Source organism: Chelonoidis abingdonii, chromosome 5, assembly GCF_003597395.2.
Source record: "Chelonoidis abingdonii isolate Lonesome George chromosome 5, CheloAbing_2.0, whole genome shotgun sequence".
Classification (NCBI taxonomy): domain Eukaryota; kingdom Metazoa; phylum Chordata; order Testudines; family Testudinidae; genus Chelonoidis; species Chelonoidis abingdonii.
Genome location: NC_133773.1, coordinates 111,945,127 through 111,966,705, shown reverse-complemented (window position 1 = coordinate 111,966,705; position 21,579 = coordinate 111,945,127). Strand labels below are relative to the sequence as shown.

Below are 21,579 nucleotides of genomic sequence, written 5' to 3'. Positions count from 1 at the left end.
CTAGTTGATTCCTCCAGCACTTGTACCAGGAAATTGTCCCCTACACTTTCCAAAAACTTCCTGGATTGTCTGTGCACCGCTGTATTGCTCTCCTAGCAGATATCAGGGTGATTGAAGTCCCCCATGAGAACCAAGGATGTGATCTAGTAACTTGTTAGTTGCCTGAAGAAAGCCTCGTCCACCTCACCCCCTGGTCTGATGGTCTATAGCAGACTCCCACCACGACATCACCCCTGTTGCTCACACTTCTAAACTTAATCCAGAGATTCTGGTTTTTCTGCAGTTTCATACTGGAGCTCTGAGCAGTCATACTACTTTCTTACATACAATGCAACTCTCCCACCTTTTCTGCCCTGCCTGTCCTTCCTGAACAGTTTATATCCATCCATGACAGTACTCTAGTCATGTGAGTTATTCCACCAAGTCTGTTATTCCAATCATATCATAATTCCTTGACTGGGTCAGGACTTCCAGTTCTCCCTGCTTGTTTCCCAGGGTTCTTGCATTTGTGTATAGGAACTTAAGACACTAAGGTCTTAGACATTAAGATTGAGAACAGGCCTTAAACTCCTAAAAGTGATGATGTTGCTTTTGAAAAATGGGAGTTAGGTGCTAGGGAAAGATTACCCCATGTGCTTATTTGCTCTCTAGAAAGAATGTACATGTGATTTTGAAAAAAAAATCCTTATACACAGAGAATGAGTCAAACCAAGGTGAGGTAAATGCATAATAGCATGTAGCCAATCAAAACAAAGACCACTAAGACACGAGTCAAAGACCTGTGAAAGCACACTGAAGCTCCTAAAGACTCAAACCTGCAAACATTTCTGCACATGACTAACTTAATGCTGACAAGCATCTCTGTTGAACTCAGTAGGTCAATTTGGATGTGCTTTTGCAGCATCAGGGGTATGTCTTTACAAAGTCTCTACAGATTTCTCACTATTTTAATGCCAGAGTGACTTTGAACACTTCCACCAATATATTTTCCCTGCATTTGATTAATTCTTTTGGCAACTGAGAACATCCTCAGCGCCATAATAAAAAAAATAAGTGAACTGCCATAGAACAGTATCTCTTTTTTTTTGTATTTTATGAAAACTGAACAGGTAGAACAAATTCACTTGTTTCTTTAAAAATGTGCCAGTCATCTCAGACGATGACCCAGTTCAGTGAACAAGGTTATAGTTTAACAGATAAAACTGACATTCTCTTGAGTTATTTATGTACTGTGGCTGTAATACACTTTCAAGTTTTTTTTAATTTAGTGTATGACAATGTCATCATGCTTGCTGACATTAATATAAACCTGTGGAGATAATCAGGTTTTATAGACACCTTTTTCTGAATTGGATGAAGTGAGATTCAAAACCTCTCAAGTGAAATATCATATTTTTACATAAACTTCACAAATTTATATACACCTGCTTAAATCCGTGAGGTTCTGAACATGTTATGATTATTCTATAAACGCCTGGTCATGATGTTGTAAGTACTGGCTGATGCTCCAGTAATGCAAGATCTGGCCCAGCACAGAAGATCCACAGCCTCCCAGGAGTCTCAAAAATGCTGGCAACCATGGATGCTGGTTTCACACCATCCTGGTATGAACAAGCTATAGGTATAGTGGTTGCTCTTAAAGTTTTGCAGTATTTTGTATCACTTTCTTAAGAGAAAGTCATAATCAGTGAAGTACAGTTATTTATGGCAAAGGGCAAGTTTTTTTTTTATTAGGAATGACCACTTTAGACTTGCAAAGGGCCATTTAAAAAAAAAAATATGCCTAGGGCATTGAAGAGTTGCTCAGAGAAGCAGAGCTCATGCAAAATCCTCTCTATCACCTGGACTTTGCAACTCTTTCCAGAACTTCCAATTCCTCCAACTGGGGCCACTCATACAACATCTGTTTTTGAAGCCTTGGGGTGGAGTAGTGCCCAAGCCTCCTTTAACCCTCTGTGTGCAGATGCAAGACAGGGAGATGGCCAGGTTTCAGTTAATTTAGAGTGCCTGATTTGGCACTGCTGATGTGGTCAGTGCACCCCACTTCCACAACTGCCTGAGTGGTGTAGGAGGAACACAATTAGGTGCTCAGATACCATGAGGAGAAACATAACAGACATCTAGACAGACAACTCTATTCTATTGCTCCCTGAAGGTGTTCAAGGGAATAGTGCTCTATAAGTCTCCAATTGCTACTTGGTTGTGGGGGAAGAGAGTTGGGGTGTGTGCATATTTATTTTCATTCAGTCTGAGGCCTCTCTTTTCCTTGTAGGAGTGCCAGAACACTGATGTCAGCCAATGATTGGCTTTAGGTGTCTAGCTCCTCTTTACCATCTAGGGGGAACAAAAATCTAACACAGCCAGAGGAGAACCCACTCCTCCCATCCAGGCATCTGAACAGTCTCATCTTGGATATCCATGAGTGCATGCACTGGTAATGAATTTGTAGTGCCAAAGAGGTATCCCTGTAGAACAAAGTCCCATGAGCTGCTGTGGGCCAGAACTTGCTTTCTGCTGGATAGGTCCCATGGAGATGGAGCACTGCAACAATTTCAGTATGCCAGCATGTACTTTCACTACCAGAAGTAATATTTTGTGCTAGAATCATCTGCCTGAATGACTTGTGACTGAGAAAGTAGTACAGTTCAGTATTGGAAGGAATGATACTTTGATTTTCAGACTCCAAATTCTGCAGATTTCTTGAGATCATCAAGAATGGCCAACAAATCTGAACTTTGAACCCCTAACTGAAGTAGTAACTTTTCCTTCATATATACAGCAAGAGCAGTTTGTAAGATGTGCATCAATAAATTCAACACCAAAACCCTTTCAGCTTCATTCTTGCACATAAAATATTCATTTACTATTGTGATGGGGCAAGGCCAGATGGCTACAGTAAAGTACTGAGGAACAGGTATGTTAGCCCCAGGCTAAACAAATCCCTAGTACCATGGTAACCAAATGGCAGTTGCTCCAGGTTAATCAAGGCACCTGGGGCCAATTAAGATCTTTCTAGAAGGCAGTGGAGATAGCTACATTGATTAGAACACCTGCAGCCAATCAAGGCAGCTAATCAGGGCACCTGGGATTTAAAAGGAGCCTACTCCAGTCAGGTGGGGAGGAGCCAAGGAGAGGAGGTGCATGGTAGGAAGCTGGGAGCAAGAGGCACAAAGGAGCTGAGACTGCGAGTAGGGTGTGCTGCATGGAGATTGAGAAATCTATTAGACAATCAATCATGAGCAGAACACCAGGAGGTAAGGTCTGTGGGGAAAGGAATAAAAGAAGGTGATTTTGGAAGGAGCCATTGGGAGGTACCACCCAGGAGTTGTAAGCTGTCCATCAGCATGTTTAACAGAATGCACTATAGGACAGCTGCGATTCCAATGGCGCCTGGGCTGAGAGCCCGGAGGATAGGGAAGGTGCTGGGTTCCCTCCCAAACTCGCTACTGCCCCTGATCAGACACACAGGAGGGGCTGACGCAGACTTGGGTTCCACCTACCGAGGGAAGACGACTGAGGTGAGCAAATTCGCCAATAGCTCGCAGGACCCACCAAGATAAAGAAGAACTTTGTCACACTATTACGTCTTGACTCAAATAATAAAAATTCAACTGCAGAATCCTGAGTGACAATATACCACATCATTATTAAACATAAAGATCGAAAAGAATGAAACATCAATAAAGAACATAAATGCAGCATTGAGGGATGGCATAAGAACATTTGTTAAAAAAAAAAATAGCAGACATTCAATGCTTTGCAAAGAACAAACAGTTCAAAATATTAACAAATAAATAAATTATAAAATTATGGTATAGCTAAAATAAGTTTGATATTCCTGCAGGATAGAATCATTGGTTGCAATTGGAACCTGCTCAGTTCAATAGTCTGCAATTATAGAATTGAAGTATCCACTAATGCATCTCAAATAACGCCATGTAATGTTGATAGCGTTTCATGTCAGACTGATTCCAACATACAAGCTGATTGTGACAAGATGTTTTTGCTCTGTTGGTCAGAGTAGAAAAATAAAAGTGGTGTTTTTAATACAAAAAGGTGAGCACGCATTGTTTCCGGTAGTGATGCACACATACAAACCATTCATGATAAAGTCACAACTCCCTGCGACGACGCGAATCCCATGATCCTCCTCTTAGCCAAACAATGTTGTCCATCCGTCGTCCACAGTGACTCTCTGGTTTTCTAATAACCTGGGATAGAAGCGAGAAAATGGAAGATGACTCAAACTTCAATTGGCAAAAACAGAGAGCAAGCAATATTAGATCAGTGCACAATGATGTTTTAAGAACGTGGTGCAACTGGTCACAAGTGCAGGAGATACCAGCTATTCCACTCATATAGAGCTGCTAACTCTGATCCAAAGCTGCCTTGAGTCTCTCAAAATGGTTGGAGCACCTTCATAATACCAGTCTAACTCCACACTATTCATCTGCCCATACCCATCAGCTTAACCCACGGATCAGAGATGCCCATTAGGCATCAAGAAACTAAAGCTACTGCTCAGGCTAAACCCTGAGTGTTTTCCCCTCTTGAACAGCGCTGTAAACAAAAAGACTAGCTAGAAGTTTAAGCTTCAACATATTCTCTAGCGTGTAGGAATCGACCCACCCGGGCCCAGCAGCGTCCTGGAGGGTCGGTCTTGGAATCACCCAATATACTTCATTGAACGGCATTTCGTTCTTGTCTGCAAGCCTATGGAATTCCACAACCGGCTCTTGAAACTAGGATACTTGCCTTTCCATCCAATCCTCCCCTGTATCTGTATTCACACCAGATGAGCACCCTTGCATCTGAGTCGGTGTACTTCCTGCTAAACTTCCCCCTGCAGTTTCTCACAAGCAACTGCCGGATGTCATGCAGCTGGGGCTGTTTTTGCAGTTTGCTATGCTGTCGAGCTCGTGATGGAAGATTTTTGTAAGAAATCTTGATTTGTGCTGTGCAATTGCGCATGTGTATTCTTAGAGAATAAAGGAGGAAGGTGAACTCAGAAAAGCAGCTTTTTCACCTCCTCAGTTACCCTGAAACTTGGTGTCGAGTTTTTCCTTCACCTAGGGTAAGTGGCCAGGTTCCACATTTTCTGTAAGACAGTACGGTCTTAATCATGGAGGATAAATGAGATCATTCTAAGTTAAAGGAAGTAGTGTCCAGCAACTCGTTGAATGCAATGGATTTACAGCAGGGATAGAATAGTCCATTGGCTTATAATTCTTATCAAGGAGAAAAGTCATTTACTTGCTGCAAAGAATTTGGTTTAGAAGTACTAATTATGTACACAGTTGACAACTAAAGTGCAACAGCAGACAGCTATTTACATGACTGACAAATACGAAAGTGAGATAAAATATTGAAGAAAGGATTTATTACACTAGTCTAAGTTGTTAGCTTTCAATTCAGTATGACAAGAAAAAAGTAATCTTAAGAGTCAAGCTAAGTATAGCATAAGATGGCTCATTTAACCACTCCATAATTAGCAAGAGTTCCATAATTAGCAATGATGATCCATTTACACAATGATTTGATGGAAACCTTTCATTGTAATTTTAAATGAAACTTCCCATTTGAATTTTAAAAACATAATTTAGGTAGTTGATTACTAGGGCACAATGAGATATTCACACATTTTCCAATTTATCACGCTTCATTTATTACTGAATTAAGTTATTTAAATGGTGTCCTCTCTACCCCTTAATAAAGGAATAGTATTTATTTCATGCTTTACATTTTCAAAGTGCTATATAAACATTAATGAAATCAACACTACCGCCCTCCACAGAAGCCTCATTTTAGAAAAGGGAAACAGAGAGAGATTCAATGACTTGCTGAAGATCACACACAATGAAAGAAATGAAGAGTTCCTAGTCCCATGCTAATACTACTAAAAGTGTTGCTTCTTTCTACTTATTCAGTACCCTAAATTATAGTGCTTTATTATTTGAACAAAATGTGCGCTCTACACTGAGAGACATAATGCCTTCCAGACTCTGGAAGCACAGAACTCCCTCATCCATACCAACAGAGGGCTCAGCTGACTGTGGCATGGTATACACTTAGGGTACATCTACACTGCACACTCCTTTTGGCAGCATGTAGATTATAATTGTGGGTGTGCAAAGTATGTAGATAACAGTGTGGATAGAGAGGCACTGCTTATGTGAATAAAGAGATACTCCTGAACCCTGCTGGAGCCTTTTCCCATTGTAGTGAAAGACTGGCAGTGGAGAAAGATTCCAGCGGGGAGTGGGGGGGAAGCAGTAGAGAATGGCTCTGGCAGCTCCCCACTGCCAAGACTTTCCCTATTGCAGCCCCTGTAATAGAGCTTTTAACTGAGATGTGTAGTTACCACAGCATGGACACAGCCTGCTTTTCATTGCAGCGTGTACCTACACAACCTACATACTGCTGCAAGTAGTATGCAGTGTAGACAGTCTTAGAAGTTTTGCCAGCATAGCTATGTTGCTTAGAGCTATGATTTTTTGCTGACACAGTATGCTGGCAAAAGCCCTAGCGTAGATGCTAAAATCTGCTTTTGCTGGCATAGTTTATTTTGCTTGGAGACCTGATAGCCTTTTAAGAGTAGACAAGGCTCATGTCACTGTTTTTCCATCCCTTTTTCCCCAACAGATGTCTCTTCCCAGGTCTTGGGATCCATGTGGGGAAGATGTCAGGGTCGAAAGGAAGTACGTAGGCCAATACCCAGGGGGCAAGCCTCCCCAATGTCCTCAGACAAGCTTACAAAAGGAAAACATAACATGTCCTGGGGCTTTTATTACTTTTCCTGTAGAGCCTCTTCCAATGAAGGGATTCACTCTTTAGTGGGGGAGGGAATCCCCAAACAGTGACGGCAAGGAGATGGGCCAGAATCACTGGGGGACAGAGTACACACGCACAAGTCCCCTATGAAGCCTCTCACTCATCTCCAGGTTTGGGGATAAATCCTATATCATCCTGTTTCCTGGGCTTGAGAAAACCCCATTCTCTCCAACCAAATGAGCAGGGACAACTCCACAAAGGACACAAGCAGACTTTTCCTCTCCTTGTGGGAAAGGTGCTCCCAGTGAAAAAGATGAAAAGCTAAATTCAGATGGGGCACAAACAGCTGCAATTCCATTGATGTCATCTAATCTGATCCTGGCTTTTAAAGGTTGGAACAGCTGCTTTCGATAGCTTCTGCAGTAGCAACCACAAGAGTAAATCTTTAGCTTCATGGATTTATTTGCTTTTTTTGGGAGCAGGGGGACAATTTAGAAGGATGCTGGTATTGTTACTGCAACCTCTATAGTGATTTGCAACCCCATGTCCCAACAGGAAGTAGTTGCAATCTGAGGGAACTCTTTTTCCCCTGAAAGGCAGGCAATGTTGCCACTCTACCAACCCTCCTGGGAATATCGCACAGGGAAGAAATCTTTGAATTGTGATCATTTTTACATAGCTGCTCCAACAGACACTGCCCAGGGAATAAATTCAATCAGCACATCTCCTGGATGCACTGGTCATGTCCCATAGACCAGAAGCCCCCATTTTTGTGGCAATTCCGGCTACTTTCATGGTGGATTTGGGGTGTGGGCAACCTGCCTTTTTAGGACACCACTCCCCCAGAGCATATTCTGCCATAGCAGGTCCTCTGTTTCTGCCACTGCACACCCTAGAATGAAGAAACTGTAAGACTTCCATGGGGGTTTTATTTCCAATAAGGACTGCAGGATCAGATTCTCACACACATTTTAAAACCCATTAAAGTCAGGAATTTAGTTGTATGGCAACCTTAACTAATGCCTGGAGCGTATACATTACAATAAGTGCTGTTATTTCAAGGTCACAAAGGATGACTACATTAAGGGCTCAATTTTTTCCCCTCTGATTATTAACTAGTACATATCAAATTTTGTACTGTCTTTGTATCTGCAGTATTCTTTATGTAAAATTATCTAGTTGTCTCAAGCATTTGGGCAGCTTTTATGGAGCTACATTTTATTTTGCAAATATGGATAAATGCTGGGGGGAGGGTTATTTAATACTTGGTAAATGTTATATAAAAAAATTGGTCACTTAATCATTTAAAGCCATGAAACATGCACAGGTTTAGAAACAAACTATTAGTATGAAAATATGGATATTTAAATTTGGAATGTTTCTTAAAGCTTTACTCATGAACATTTATCCATGCCTCACAAGGAGATGCAGGTATGGACAAATTTTCTTTGTGGAATAAGTTTTACTTAAACGTGGTTTTATAATCTGTAAAGACACTGAAAATGTAAAAATGATTAAATTGCCACAGATATTGTACCTTCTGTGCATTATTTTCAACCATAATTCTGATAAAGATCAACTATATTCCCCTCTACCCCCAAAAAAATAGAGTCATCATGAAGACTACAGGGTTTTTAGTGATTAACAAAAATGAAATCACCAAGAAAACAAACAGCATCTTGGCTGGAGATAATTAAGTACGTTATCTTAATAATTGCCCCCTTTTCAGTGGCATATTATCTCACTATATTCGGATCAATAAATCAAGCATTCCAATAGTGGGAGCTGCATTAATAAAAATATAAGTGATGATCATACTTTTTTGTTTTCTTTTTTGGATGAAAACATCAAAAATTGTGGTGAGCAGTCAATGGAAGGATTTGGAAGATTTATTTTCGGATTGGATGCCTCATCACAGGAGTCAGATAAATGGGAAGATTTGAAGTCTGTTTGTTAAGCTTCCTATAAAGGTCCAGAAGTGTAACTGAAGATACTAGACAATGCAGAGAACAGTTAGAAGAATGGCTAACTTTCATTAAGGGCAATAGAGGACTGGGGTTTCCAGGTACTATTGCAATACAAATAAACACCACAACAATTATAGGCGGGGTTCCTGTTAAGGTTGCCCAACATCTCCCATTATGAGGCCCTGTTTTCAGTTGCTTATAACTTTGCTAGACTTCAGCCATTCAGACTGAAACTTCCCATGGAGGTGTGAGCCTCAGGCTGAATTTTTTCAGCTAAAATGGTTCAGCTGTTTCTAAGAATGTGACTAGGGAAAATTTACTTTAAAAAAATTAAAAAAGCAAAGTTATTGTGATCTTTTCTTGGAAAGCTCTAGTGCACCCCATACTTTGGAGCAAGACTTGAAATTTGGCAAGGGGTGGCCTGCGTGTCAGGGAGGTGTTATACCCTTGAAATTCTGCCCAATTTGCTGAGCAGAGACCCACTAGAGCAGGGGTTCTCAAACTGGGGGTTGTGAGTTATTATGTGGGGTGTTGTGAGCTACTTTATGGTTTAAAGGATCATTTAAAATGATGGCACTTTAAAGGAAAGTCTGGAAAGGAGAACATAATGGGTGAAAGTCAGAATAAAGTTCACTGATGACGCATTGCAGTGAATGTTTGCTATTACACAAGATTCTCAATATGCAACTACATTTAGCAGGTTAATATAACCATTTCTCACACTGCATTAGTGACAGAATAGCAATGGCCAATACTGTGCACAGAGAAATAGCTTTAAAGACCAAATCTATTTTACTTAGGATGATGTAAAAGAGACAAAAAATGGATGTTATTTTGACTAAGTCAACCAAACTCTTAAGATGACTTGGGACAAAAAGCAATGGGCCCAATTTGGAGCAGTGATGAGCATCTCATTAACTCAACTACAAGCCCAATAAAAGGAGTAGTGTAGTGAGGTTAGGGATATTTCATTTATATACTCATTCTAAAAAACTGAAACAGTCTAGGTCAGCATTTTTCAAAGTGCGAGTCGCGACCCAGTACTGGGTCGCGGCATGTAAGGGACTTGGTCGCTCTGGTCAGCACTGCCAACTGGGACCTTCAGAGTCCCATCGGTGGTGCTGCCCAGTTACCTGATCTGACAGTGCTGTGCTCCAGAAGTGGCCAGCAGCGGGTCCAGCTTCTAGGTGGGGGGAGACACGGGGATCCATGTGCTGCGCCCACCCCAAGCACTGGCTCCACATGGCCAATGGGAGCTGGGTGGCAGTGCCTGTGGGCGAGAGCCTCACGGAGCAGCTTGTGCACCTCTGCCTAGGAGCTGGACCTGCTGCTGGCCACTTCTGGCACTGCAGACCACACTGCACCTGGACAGCCCAGTCCTCTGCCCCAGCCCTGAGCACCCCCAAAGCCAGAGCCCCCACCTTCACCCCAAACCCCTCACCCCTGGCCCCACCCCAGAGCCTGCACCCCTAGCCCAGAGCTCTGACCCCCTTCTGCACCCCAACCCCCTGCCCTAGCCCTGTACCCCCTCCCACACCCTAAACCCCTCATTCCCAGCCCCACCTCGCAGCCCTCACCCCAAAGCCCCTCCTATCCACTTCTCTAACTGGGTCCCCAGAAAAAGACATGAAAACCACTGGTCTAGGTGACTGATCATAAGACTGACTTTGAGGTAACACACAAAACTTTATATTGGTGAGTTATAGTAATTGAATGCCATCCAATAGTCTATTTTTAACAGTGTCCTTATGCCCTATTGCAAGTTTCTTTATTTTAGCCATTAATCTCAACATAGAACTTTGTCAGATTTTTTTGAAAGTCGTACATTACACCCACTGAATTTTTTTCTGTTATGGCTATAATACCTGCAAAGAATTACAGCAGGTTTGTTAAACATGATCTCCTTTGACTGAATCCATATAGGTTATCCTTAATCAACCTCTGCTTTTCCTGCAGTACTAGATGACTCAGGATTGGCAGTACAATATAATATGCAATATAATACATATTTCCAGTGTGGGTTACTAAGTCAAATACAGCTCAATTCCATAGGAATTGATAATTAATAATTTGGCAGCTTTTTGGTGGCCTATCTGAATTTTGTTTTGTGGTTTCATTGTAGTTCCTAAAGAACAAGTATTCAGAACAAAAAATCCAGCACTATAGTTGGCACCATGAAACCCCGCTCCCCACATAAGTTTCACTGACAAAAGCAGACAGCGCTGTGTTGGCAGGAGAGCACCTCCTGATGACATAGCTACTACTGCTCGATGGGATGGTTTAATTATGCTGGTGGAAGAGCTCTCTCCCGTCGGCATAGACCACCTACACAGGAAACCTTACATCAAGCAGCTGCACCTGTGCCACTGTAAGGTCTGTAGTGTAGACACAGCCTAAAATACACTTAGATTCTGTTTAATCTGACAAAAGGGATGTGTTTTGCCCATGGGGTCACTGGGTCTGACTGTTCAATTTGTAGTGTATAGGGGATTTAGGAGTTCTACACGGTGTAATAGAGTAACTTTTTGAAATGAGATTTCCTTTACACTATTGAAGATTTATTTCAACTTTTTAGTATCATTCTGGGAAATTTTAGAAGTACTAACTTTTCATTAACTTGGTGTATGAAGTGTTGAAACCATGTTGGTCCCAAGCTATTAGAGAGGCAAGGCATGTGGGGTGGTAGCTCTTATTGGACCACATTCTGTTGTTGAGAGAGACAACCATCACCTCACCTGCCTTGCCTCCCTGAAGTTGGTGGACTTATTTAAAATGTCAGTTTCATTCTTTAAAATTATCTTTGAATATTTCTGAAACTGGTGCACTCTTACTTACATCTAAGCATTTTACTTCAGATGCACAAAATTAGGGTTTGTTTATGACTCTTACTGACCTGAGTTGAGCTGGGAAGGGGAGGTTGTCTACTGACCAGGTAATGGAGTCTGGAGGCACTATGCCTTTGAGATGCTGTCAAACAGATAGCTAAGGGTTAATGTTTCTTTTACCTGTAAAGGATTAACAAAGGGAACCAAACACCTGACCAGAGGACCAATCAGGAAACTGGATTTTTCAAAGCTCAGGGGAGGGAATTTTTTGTGGTTCTTTGTCTTTGTCTGGCTTTCAGCTATGAGACGGGATTTTTCTTTCTTTTTATCTTCAAGCTTCTAACTTCAGTTCCAAAGATGTAAGTACAAGGTAAAAAAACAATAGGCTATTATTGTTTTCTTTTTTGTATTACATGTGTGTAGTTGCTGGAATGTTTAAATTGTATCTTTTGAATAAGGCTGTTTATTCATATTTCTTTAAGTAATAGCCCTGTGTATTGTCAACTTAATGCAGAGATCATATGTTCATGTGTTTTTTCTTTTTTAGAAAGCTTTCTTTTTAAGACTAGTTTGAGTTTTTCTCTCTGGGTAGGCTAAGGAACGAAGGGGAGGGGAATTCTCTTTGTGTTAGATCTACGGAGGTAAAGCTCTGCAGCACAGGGAATTTGTGGGAGGGGGAGAGAGAGAGAATCATTTCTGTTTCCTTATATTTGGGTTTGTCTCTTTGTGGACTAGAGGAGACATGCTTCTTGGTATTGTGATGTAAAGAGATTGCATCAGTAACTTTCAGGTTAGCCCAGAGAGGAAAGTCTGGGTGGGAGAGAGAGGGAACGGAAGTGGGTTATTTCCCTTTGTGGTGAGATCAGGGCTCTGAGGTCTAGGGTTCCCCAGGGAAGGGTTTGGGGAGACCAGAGGGATCCAAAACCCTGGAATTTTTGGCTGGTGGCAGCGAGATCAAATCTGAGCTGGTAATTAAGCCTAGAGGGGTTCATGCTAGCTTCTCAGGTTATGAACGCTAAGGTTCAAATCGGAGTAGGAAAGCTACGACAGATGCACACTCTATTTTCCATAATGGTCTCCAGAGAGAGTGGGACACAGTCCTAGCAACACATGCTCTGCACATATATTTAGAGCTTCACATAGTGCAGCTGTCCTAGAGCTCCTTGTAGTAGAGTAGAAGTGTGTGCACCCTGGTGAACTCCCAGTACCAAAGTCAGATGAGTCCTGGCTCTGGCATGAATATGTTGGAAGTAGCCATTTTCCCTGTTAAGCATACCTATATTCTGCCTTTTGCATATCCATATGGCATAAGGCATAATTTATGCCTGTAAGCTTTGGAGTTTTGAAAAAATTTTAGCATAAAAAAAACCAAACAATTTTAAATTGTGAAACAGAAAGATTGCAAAACAGTGTTAGAGAGAAATACTATAATTTAGGTTCAAAATTATAAAATCTTCGGGGAGCCAGACAATGTGTGAATATTTCTGCCAGGCTGAGAATAGTGAACAAAACATTTTGCCACTTTTCTTTTCCATGGTTATGAAATAGTTTTTTTTCTATCCTAAAATATTTCTATCCTAAAATATATCTATTCCTCACAGGAGAGGAGAGCAGGGTGCCTTAAATGGATAAAGTTGCATTGGGAAGCTTAGCATCTGCCATAGTCTGTGTAGCTGTTGCCAGTTTAATTAGCCTTTCAGTTCCATAAAAACAACAAAATGGATTTGCAGCTTTTAAGAGTTAATGAGGCATGAGCTGTGTTTCATATTGGAATATTAACTATAGAAACTGTGCCTTAAAGATGGTAATTTCACAAAGTAGCCTGAACTACCTATCAGAAGATGAAAGAGTGCTTATTACTCTTACAGACATCTGAACACCCCAAGGATCAGAGACTGCTGAAGGTCATCACATCAGTTTGACTCACCTCTGCTTAGCATTTTCACTAGATGTGTATTTCCATAGAAACAAAAGCTTAGAGACCCATTATCACACCTGTCATGTACATTTTCATTGAATGCACAGAGTCTCTAACCTAATAAGACATAGCGGATATCTGTCTTACTAATGGTTCCCAACATTAGACAAATAGAAAATTGATGTCCTTGAAAGAGAATAAATTAATTTCTTTAGTGCATCAGAATCAGACTTTAAAAGGAGTATCAGTTTAAATATAGTGGGACTAGTGCTTGTATCCCCAGAACTCCTGAGAGAGAGCGAGCTTGAACTGAAATCTTCCTCTTCAATATATCTGGGTTCTGCCTGCCCCGCCCCCCTCTTCCTGCTTCTTCATAAAAGTGCAAGGTGGCTGCTCTCTAATTTTCCCTTGGGAGGGAGGGAGATCTGCCTGGGGGCAGAAGTCACCCCATCCTCACTTCCCTATAGGCAGAGATAAACCCTATCTGCAGAGAGTAAGGGAGCAGAGTGAGGGCAGCCAGATTCAGCAGCATTACGAGCATGCTCAGTACAAGCCAAGCAGGAAATGGGGGGGTCTATGTGACCAGGCATGCCCCCTCCCCACATGCATCACCTCTGCCTACTGGGCAGCAGCTGGGTTGGAAACAAACTGCTGCTCCCAGGGCTGGTGCCTGTTATGTGAGCAATACAAGCCCAAGATGCTCTGGAAAAAAAAAAACTTGCCAGATTTACCAATAGGTTCCTATGAGTTTTTCCCTTTAGCAATTTCCCTAGAATAATATACAATAGTTTCCGTGGCATCTTGTGCCACAGTTCATTCTGTATACACAAGCAGCAGGAACAGGTAGTTTTGTCCACACAGAGAAACAGGTTCCAGCTCCTTAGAATATCCGCTTGAGAACTGGAGGGAAGCTGCTTCTTGAAAACGAAAGAATAAGAGTGTCTGATGGTGGTGATGGGAGGACAAAGCTATTTTGAAGTAAGAATACCTTTTTGGGGGCAATGAAAGGCTAAATCTTTGAGTTCACCCCCATTTAGAGTAGAAAGTCCTTGTAATAATGAAACAACCTCTCTCAAAATACCATCTCTCAAAATACATCCTGTGTTTATTCTATGAAAACAATGGAAATGGCAACTGTTAACACATGCACTGTTAACACAGACTGAAGGATAAGAGTTTCATCTTGTGCATGTCTAAGCGCTGATGGCCTATTCATGGAGACCCTGGAATGTTGTATTTCTACATATCCTTCCTCAGTAAAAGTACTGGAAAGTTTCTAGTAGAAAAAGTGAAAGTATCAGAAAGGATTATAAACTGTGCATAGATATGGTGACTGGTGATCTATTAATACCTACTGCAAGATATGTAGGGGCAGCGCTCACCCTACTGATCTGAATGTTATTTTTTTCCTGAACTTTTTCTCTTCAAAGTTCTACTCACTTTCTATAGAGGAGTGAGAAACTCAGGGCCTAAACCAAAGTCAGGTGAAATTGATGAAGCTACTCTCAAAATACTTTGGTTTTTACAATAGAAGACTGACCTAAAGGAGCAGATTATCTACAAACTGCTGCTGAACAGGACAGGTTGGCACTTTGTGAAGACCAAGCAATTTAAAACTCAGTCTCCAATGAAGGGATGGTTTTCATGCCCAATGAAGAGTTTTTATTTATTTACACACACACTATCACTTGTGTTTTGTTTTCCAGTGATGCCAAGATCCAAGCTATGCACTATTCAGACTTTGAGCATGAGTGTAACATCAAGAAGGCCCAATCAGAATACAATTTCAACAACTAGGCCTCAGAGGAGGAGGATCCTTGGGCAAACATGATGGTGCATAACAGCCTCAATCCTGATTCAACTGTCTGCTTGGAGTGTTTCCATTTGTAAGAATACCCAGCTGCATACAGCTGGCCTTGTGGCTCTTTTAGACCACCCTCCCCAGCCCCTTATCTAATTCATAGACCCTCTGTCTCAAATTCCTCATCTGAAAAATGAAATGGAGATTATAGAGTTTATCCGTCTTTAAGAAGAAACATACTAAGTGCTAAGCATTATTTTCATTATCCATTTATCTTTTCCACCATGGATTTCTGGTAGCTTCTGCTGTGAATTTAGTAAAGGTTCACTACAACAATTATCTCAAGTGTCTATCAAGTCATAAGGAGTTGGTGTATTTTACACATCTGACCACTTGTAATACACCCTTACTTGCCAGAAAAGTGGTATGCCTGTAATTTTAACCAGGCTGAAGAGCTCTGTTAATGTTTTTTGGGGAAAAAAATCCCATTCTTTAACATGGATTTGGGAATCACATTCTTGAAATTTATTATATTCCCTGAAGTCATGAAACGGAGCCCACCAAGTGCAATTTGCTTGGATTGATTTTGCCAGTCTTATAATTTCAAATTATTCACACATTTGACGTTTTTGAAAAGTAGTATAATGAAAACTGAAAGACTTGAGAACTGAATAGACTGTCTGGTTTGTACAAGGGGGGGATGCTACAATGCAACCAGAGTGGGAATAAACACGATTTAGGCCTTGGTTCTTCAGATAATGGTCCTGTCCTGGATGCAATGCGTTTATTGCCCAAGAAGATTGCCAGATGGGTAAGTACTTAGCCACAGCAGTGCAAGTGGAGGGACTGGCTATTCACCCTCAGTACTTTCATATCTAAGCTCAGAGGAATGTACTTGGGGCAACTAGCTTATCCCACCACTTGTGCTACCAGAGCTACACTCTATTTTTAACACATGGGCTTATTGAGAGCTAGCACAATTATGTCTTCAGGTCCAAGTGTAGACACAGCCTTAGACAGATACATGCATAGCTTCAGTACACTAACATAAAACAATGTTTGTAAAGAAGTGGATCTAAGTTTTTTTCACAAATATTTTACTGCTATATTAAACACAAATGAGTTATTTATTAAAAATAAGCTATACCAAGTGATTGTTTTCCATTTCTCTCAGATTCTGTAGCTGTGCATTTTCTTTTCTATTCTCCTCTCCTTACGAGTGCTATTATGCTATCAATTTCTGACTCACTTTGATTTCCTCCTCTCATCAGCAGTTTCTTTTAATGGTAGGAAGTCATTCTGCAACACTATACAATAAAACAGATAAACTAGTTGCTATGATTGACCTTCACTAAGAACATTGCCAAAAAAAGGAACAGAACTCCATATACTCCACACGATGCTAGTAAAATACAGTAAAAAAAATAACTGTACCAATCCCAACCAGTCCCCTAAGTACTGATCACTGAATTAGGCTCCAAAGCTCATCAAAGTAGAGTCAGTATAGCTGGGCATTCCACAGCTTGAGTGCCCATATGCTATTCAGAGCTGACAACTTCCTCTAAAGAGGAGTAGAGTACAGTAGTAATCCTAGGCAATACACCTTTTCCAACAGTGCCCATGCTACAAAACCCCATTCATGCACTACGGAGCATATAAAATACAGCATTCTTTAATGGCTCTCTCTTAACTGGCCTGGAGAGGAGTTCTCCCACTATTTCTTCCTGTCAAAGCCCAATTCTTCTGGGCATGGAAACTTTACTGAAGGGTCTGCAATAGCTCAGTTGACTGAATGCGAGTCTGGGAGTTTCCATGGATCTCTGACTCACTGTGCAAGTTAGGGCAGTTCATCTTTGCCACACCATGGCTGTTTACAAAATCTGAAGGTAACAGATCTCCCTGCAGGCTGTCTAGAGGTATCTTTGCCCAAGGAAAACTTTAATTTTGAAAAAAGAAACATCTGAGACCATATTTATGTGCCTGCAGCAATAGAAGTCAGCTTGAGCCCACCTGAAAAATCAGATAGCTATATACCCTTGCTTTTATTCTTCCCTTTTCTTTAACTTTTTCCTTTCATTTTTCCTCATCATTTTCATTATCTGTTGTCTCCTCTTTCCCCAACATTACTTTTCTTTCTTGTGTTGTTTCATCTCTTTCCCTGCTCCTCCCCATCTCCTTTTAATCTTGTGCCTTCACATTCATTCTAATTCTCTTTTCTTACCTATTTCCAGGTACCTCAACCTTCTCTTTCCATCCTGGGGATGGGAAGCAGACACTCAGCTCAGCCTCATATCCCTGCCATGTAGCACTGCCTGATACCAGGAATCATGTAGACAGATGAGAAATCTGAATAGATGGAAGAGTTTTTCCCCATCCCCTTAGGGGAACAAGAGAGGCGTGGGCCAGCAAGCTCTTCTTTCTCAATCCCTGCAGAGAGGTTATAGATTCTTCTCTCATGCTCCCTACCAGTGGTTAATATGGATCAAAATAGGAGCAATAGATTTCGTGGCTACCATCCCAGGTCTCAATCTTACATGTCATTGTATTATCTTGTAGTGACAGGCTGCAGCATGAGGAAGAAAATATAGCTTTTTTTTAAATATTGTGCCAATCTCTATATTGTCTGATCTTCAGATCACAGAGAAGAAATATGTCCGCAAGTTCTGCTTGGTAAGCCCTCATCTCACCAGCTAAATAGGGAAGGAGTTACAGGGGAAGGATAGCAGAAGGAGCTGTCTCTACTTTTATTCAAAGAAGGAGAACTGGAATCCCATATATTCTTCCTTACAGTAACTACACAGGCCAGGGGAGGGCATTACCTGAGCTACTGTAATCTTTTTTCTGTCCCTGAAACAAAGTACTGGAAATAAATGTCTCCTCTCTCTCCCTCTCCTTTTGACGTGTTAGGAATGGGGAGCCAGTGAAGCAGGGAATTTTCCCAGACCCATGTGAAGACAGACAAGATGCAAGGGATGTTAATTAATGAGGCTGCAACTTCATTAACTCATCTGGGAACTAGCTGGCAGTAACTCATACAGTGCAGATCATGATTCCTTCTTTAATTGTTTCTACCTGGAGGAGAGCTGCCATCAGCCCAGCCATCCCTCCAGAGCTGGTGTCCAGCCTGTTGCTGGGACCCTATTAACCTCCCTACATATGAGGTATTTTGGGAATTGTTATAAGGTTCATTTCTAATAAAAAAAGTTTAGACAGACCAAAATGTGTTACATGGCTGGCTTTTGCCTAGTTTTGATTAGTGTTGCCTTAGTGACCTTGTTATTAAAGTAAACGTGCTTAAAGGTACTACTTGGGACAAAAGTGATTTGACCATAGGATGTGCTTAAATTGGAAAACAATGGATACAGAAAATGTTCTTCCAAAAGCCAATTAGAGAAAAACCAAGTTCCTGGTGACCTAGTCAAGCATGCATTAGTGCTTGATCTGTGGTATTAACCAATTAAAAAGAAAAGAAACAACAATAACAACAACAACAACATGAAAATAGCTAGGACAGCACAAGTCATGCCAATTGAAGTTTATATGTGAATGAGCAGCACAAGATAATACTTAATGGTGATAGGAAAAGAACTAATGGATGTATAATTTGGATGTGCCTAGTATACAGGAAATTGTAAGGGGCAGTCAGAGCTTTGTAGGAGAAGTCCATTATGACCCATCTATGTACCAGGAGAACGTTAACACACTGTCTTTTTTCTGTATGTCTGTTTCTTACTTCCACTCTCCTCCAAAGTCTGAGGGAGGGAAACCCTTAAAGGAGTCACTCCCTTCCCACACTCCCCACCAGTCCAGACAAAGCCCTCTCCCCTTCTCCCACCTTTGAGATTGTGAGGTGCTTTCTCCTCCTTCCCTCCGTAGGAAGGAGAGAGTGGGAAATCAGCAGGTCTTGAGGGTAGCCTGGCATTTAAAGCACTGTTGTGTCCTTGTAGACCAAATGGAAGCACTGATTTGTGCACTGCTGAGTCTAGTCCAGGTGAATGCGCAAGTTAAGGAGGACCAGCCCTGCAACCCATAGTAAAGAGCAGATCAGCAGTGGCCAAATTGAAGCTTCTTGCAGGATGCATACATATCAAGGAACAATCGGCTTCATTTAGACATTATGTGCCTATTTCACCCCGGTGTAACTCCATTAAGTTCAGTGAATTTACATCAGGGACTTACGTCCTAAGGACCATAATTCAGAGGGAACTATAATTAAGGCTACGATTATGTCATGGAGGTAATGGAATCCATGACCTTCTCCACTTCAGCCCTGGGGCAGCAGGGGCGGAGCTCCCAGCCACTGCAGGAAGCTGGGACACCCCGGAGATCCCAGCCGTAGCAGGGGAAGGTGCAGGACCGTCCACCGCACCCCTCCTGAAGCGCTGGGGCTTAGTCCCATTTTGTCAGTTATTTTTAGTAAGAGTTAGGGTCAGGTCAGGGGCTTCTGTAAATTTTTGTTTATTACTCATGACCTCTGACTTTTACTAAAAAACCAAGACAAAATCGTAACCTTCATTATGATGGTTGCAATCAGAAAACAAATGCTGATTGACCTACTCATGGAAAACAACTCATGGACATTTCTAAATTGTCTGGAGGCACCACAGATGAAATCCTGGCCCCAATGAAATCAATGGGAGTTCTCTGGAATGTTGAATGCTCTATGAAAGGACTTAAATCCACAGAGAAAGAGCATCTGAAATTATTAATGCTGTTCATGTCCCGCTTAGGCTGTGGGAATTCCTCAGTGAAGCTTGTGTCTTCTAAAAACAAAACAAAAAAAAACATCCTTATTTGAAAATAAGTTCCTTCATGCAAGACTTATCAGTATTTCTCAAAGTTGGCTGAAGGGGATATTGTAGTTTTCTCCTTCTGCAAGCATTTGTCTAGCAGCTGCCATAATTTTCACTCCCATGAAGTGATTCTTATTCTAACTTGAACATTGTTATATTGTTTCCATCCCTCTTAACAGATTGTAAAGAAAAGAAATATTTAACAGCTGGTTTAGTAAAGATGCTGTTTTATAAGGGGAAATTTTTAAAAAAATCATTTAACAGAATATTAATAAAACCAGAGGAGACTTCACTGCCCTACCAGCTGATTTTACATCTATTTCGTTGCAGGATGGCTCAAAAGGAGTCAGAAACAGTGCAAGTGGATAAATAAGAAGGAAGATTTAATTAATTCAGTTGGGATAGCCTTGCCAAAGATGACTTAATTAGTTTTTATTTTTAAAAACTTTCAAGTCAAGGAATTTTTTAGTTTTTCCTATTCAAGCAGAATCATGAATTATATGATGTCTGCTCCTGAGACTACACCAGATTTTCCCCTCAGGGTTCTCTTGTTCCCTGGCTCTGTAAGAAGGGGGCTCTGATGCATATTGCCGGTCTCTTTTTTTAACCTATTGTACACAGGTAGTAAGTATATGTTGCCTCAGTTTTTGTTTGATTGTCCTTGAGATTCTTTAAGTTAGATCTGGGCAAGCCCAGCTGGGGCAGAGGAGGCTCTAGGTATTTTGCCGCCCCAAGCACGGCAGGGTCCCGCGGATTTGGTGGCAGCATGCGGGGGTCCGCCGAAGCCGCAGGACCAGTGGACCCTTTGCAGGCATGCCTCCGAACGCAGCCTGCCTGCCACCCTCGCGGCTTGCTGCCCCAGGCATGCACTTGGCATGCTGGTGCCTGGAGCTGCCCCGGCCCTGGGGCTATGACAGCATTTGTCAGGGCGTGACTGATTGGTGGAGAAAGGGTCTTTCCTCTCTGAAGCACTTAAAAGCATTTAACAGGTGGAAAAGCAGATCCTCTCTGATCCTTGGGAAGGGCTAGAAGGACAGATGCTGCAGAGAGTTCAAGGGAAATGAAAAAGATGGTTTAGTATATTTCACATTCTATTGGTGTCACAAGTATATGCTAAAAAGATCCCCTGCACAAGAAATACTATTAAGTTGGGTAGCGGAGAAAGAGAACAGAATTCTCAGCTTCCTTCTTCAGGAGCTTCACTTAAAGATTGATAAAAATCAGGATGATGGACAGAAACATTTTTTGCCATGCATATTCCTTAAGAACCCTTCCCCTATAATTCAGGGGACAAAAAAGAGGGAGGGAAAAGCACATACACACATTTATATATAACTGACTGACACAGGACTCGAGTTTGTCAGAAGTTCAAGACAATCAACATATGACAAAAATACAAAGAAGTCCCGCTCACTTGGATGTCTGGCAGAGTAAGGCAAAAATTACTTCCCAAACACATCTCAGGAAACACTTGCTGAAATTCTTTATGCCTTGTCCTCAAAAA

The 21,579-nt window shown here is 41.5% G+C and overlaps 1 protein-coding gene across 1 annotated transcript in view; it reads right to left on the bottom strand.

The window, feature by feature from the left end:
- The window catches only part of KCNIP4 (potassium voltage-gated channel interacting protein 4), an 849,343-nt gene that overhangs the window by 593,242 nt on the left and 234,522 nt on the right, over positions 1–21,579 (bottom strand). The gene's annotated exons all lie outside the window — the stretch shown is intronic.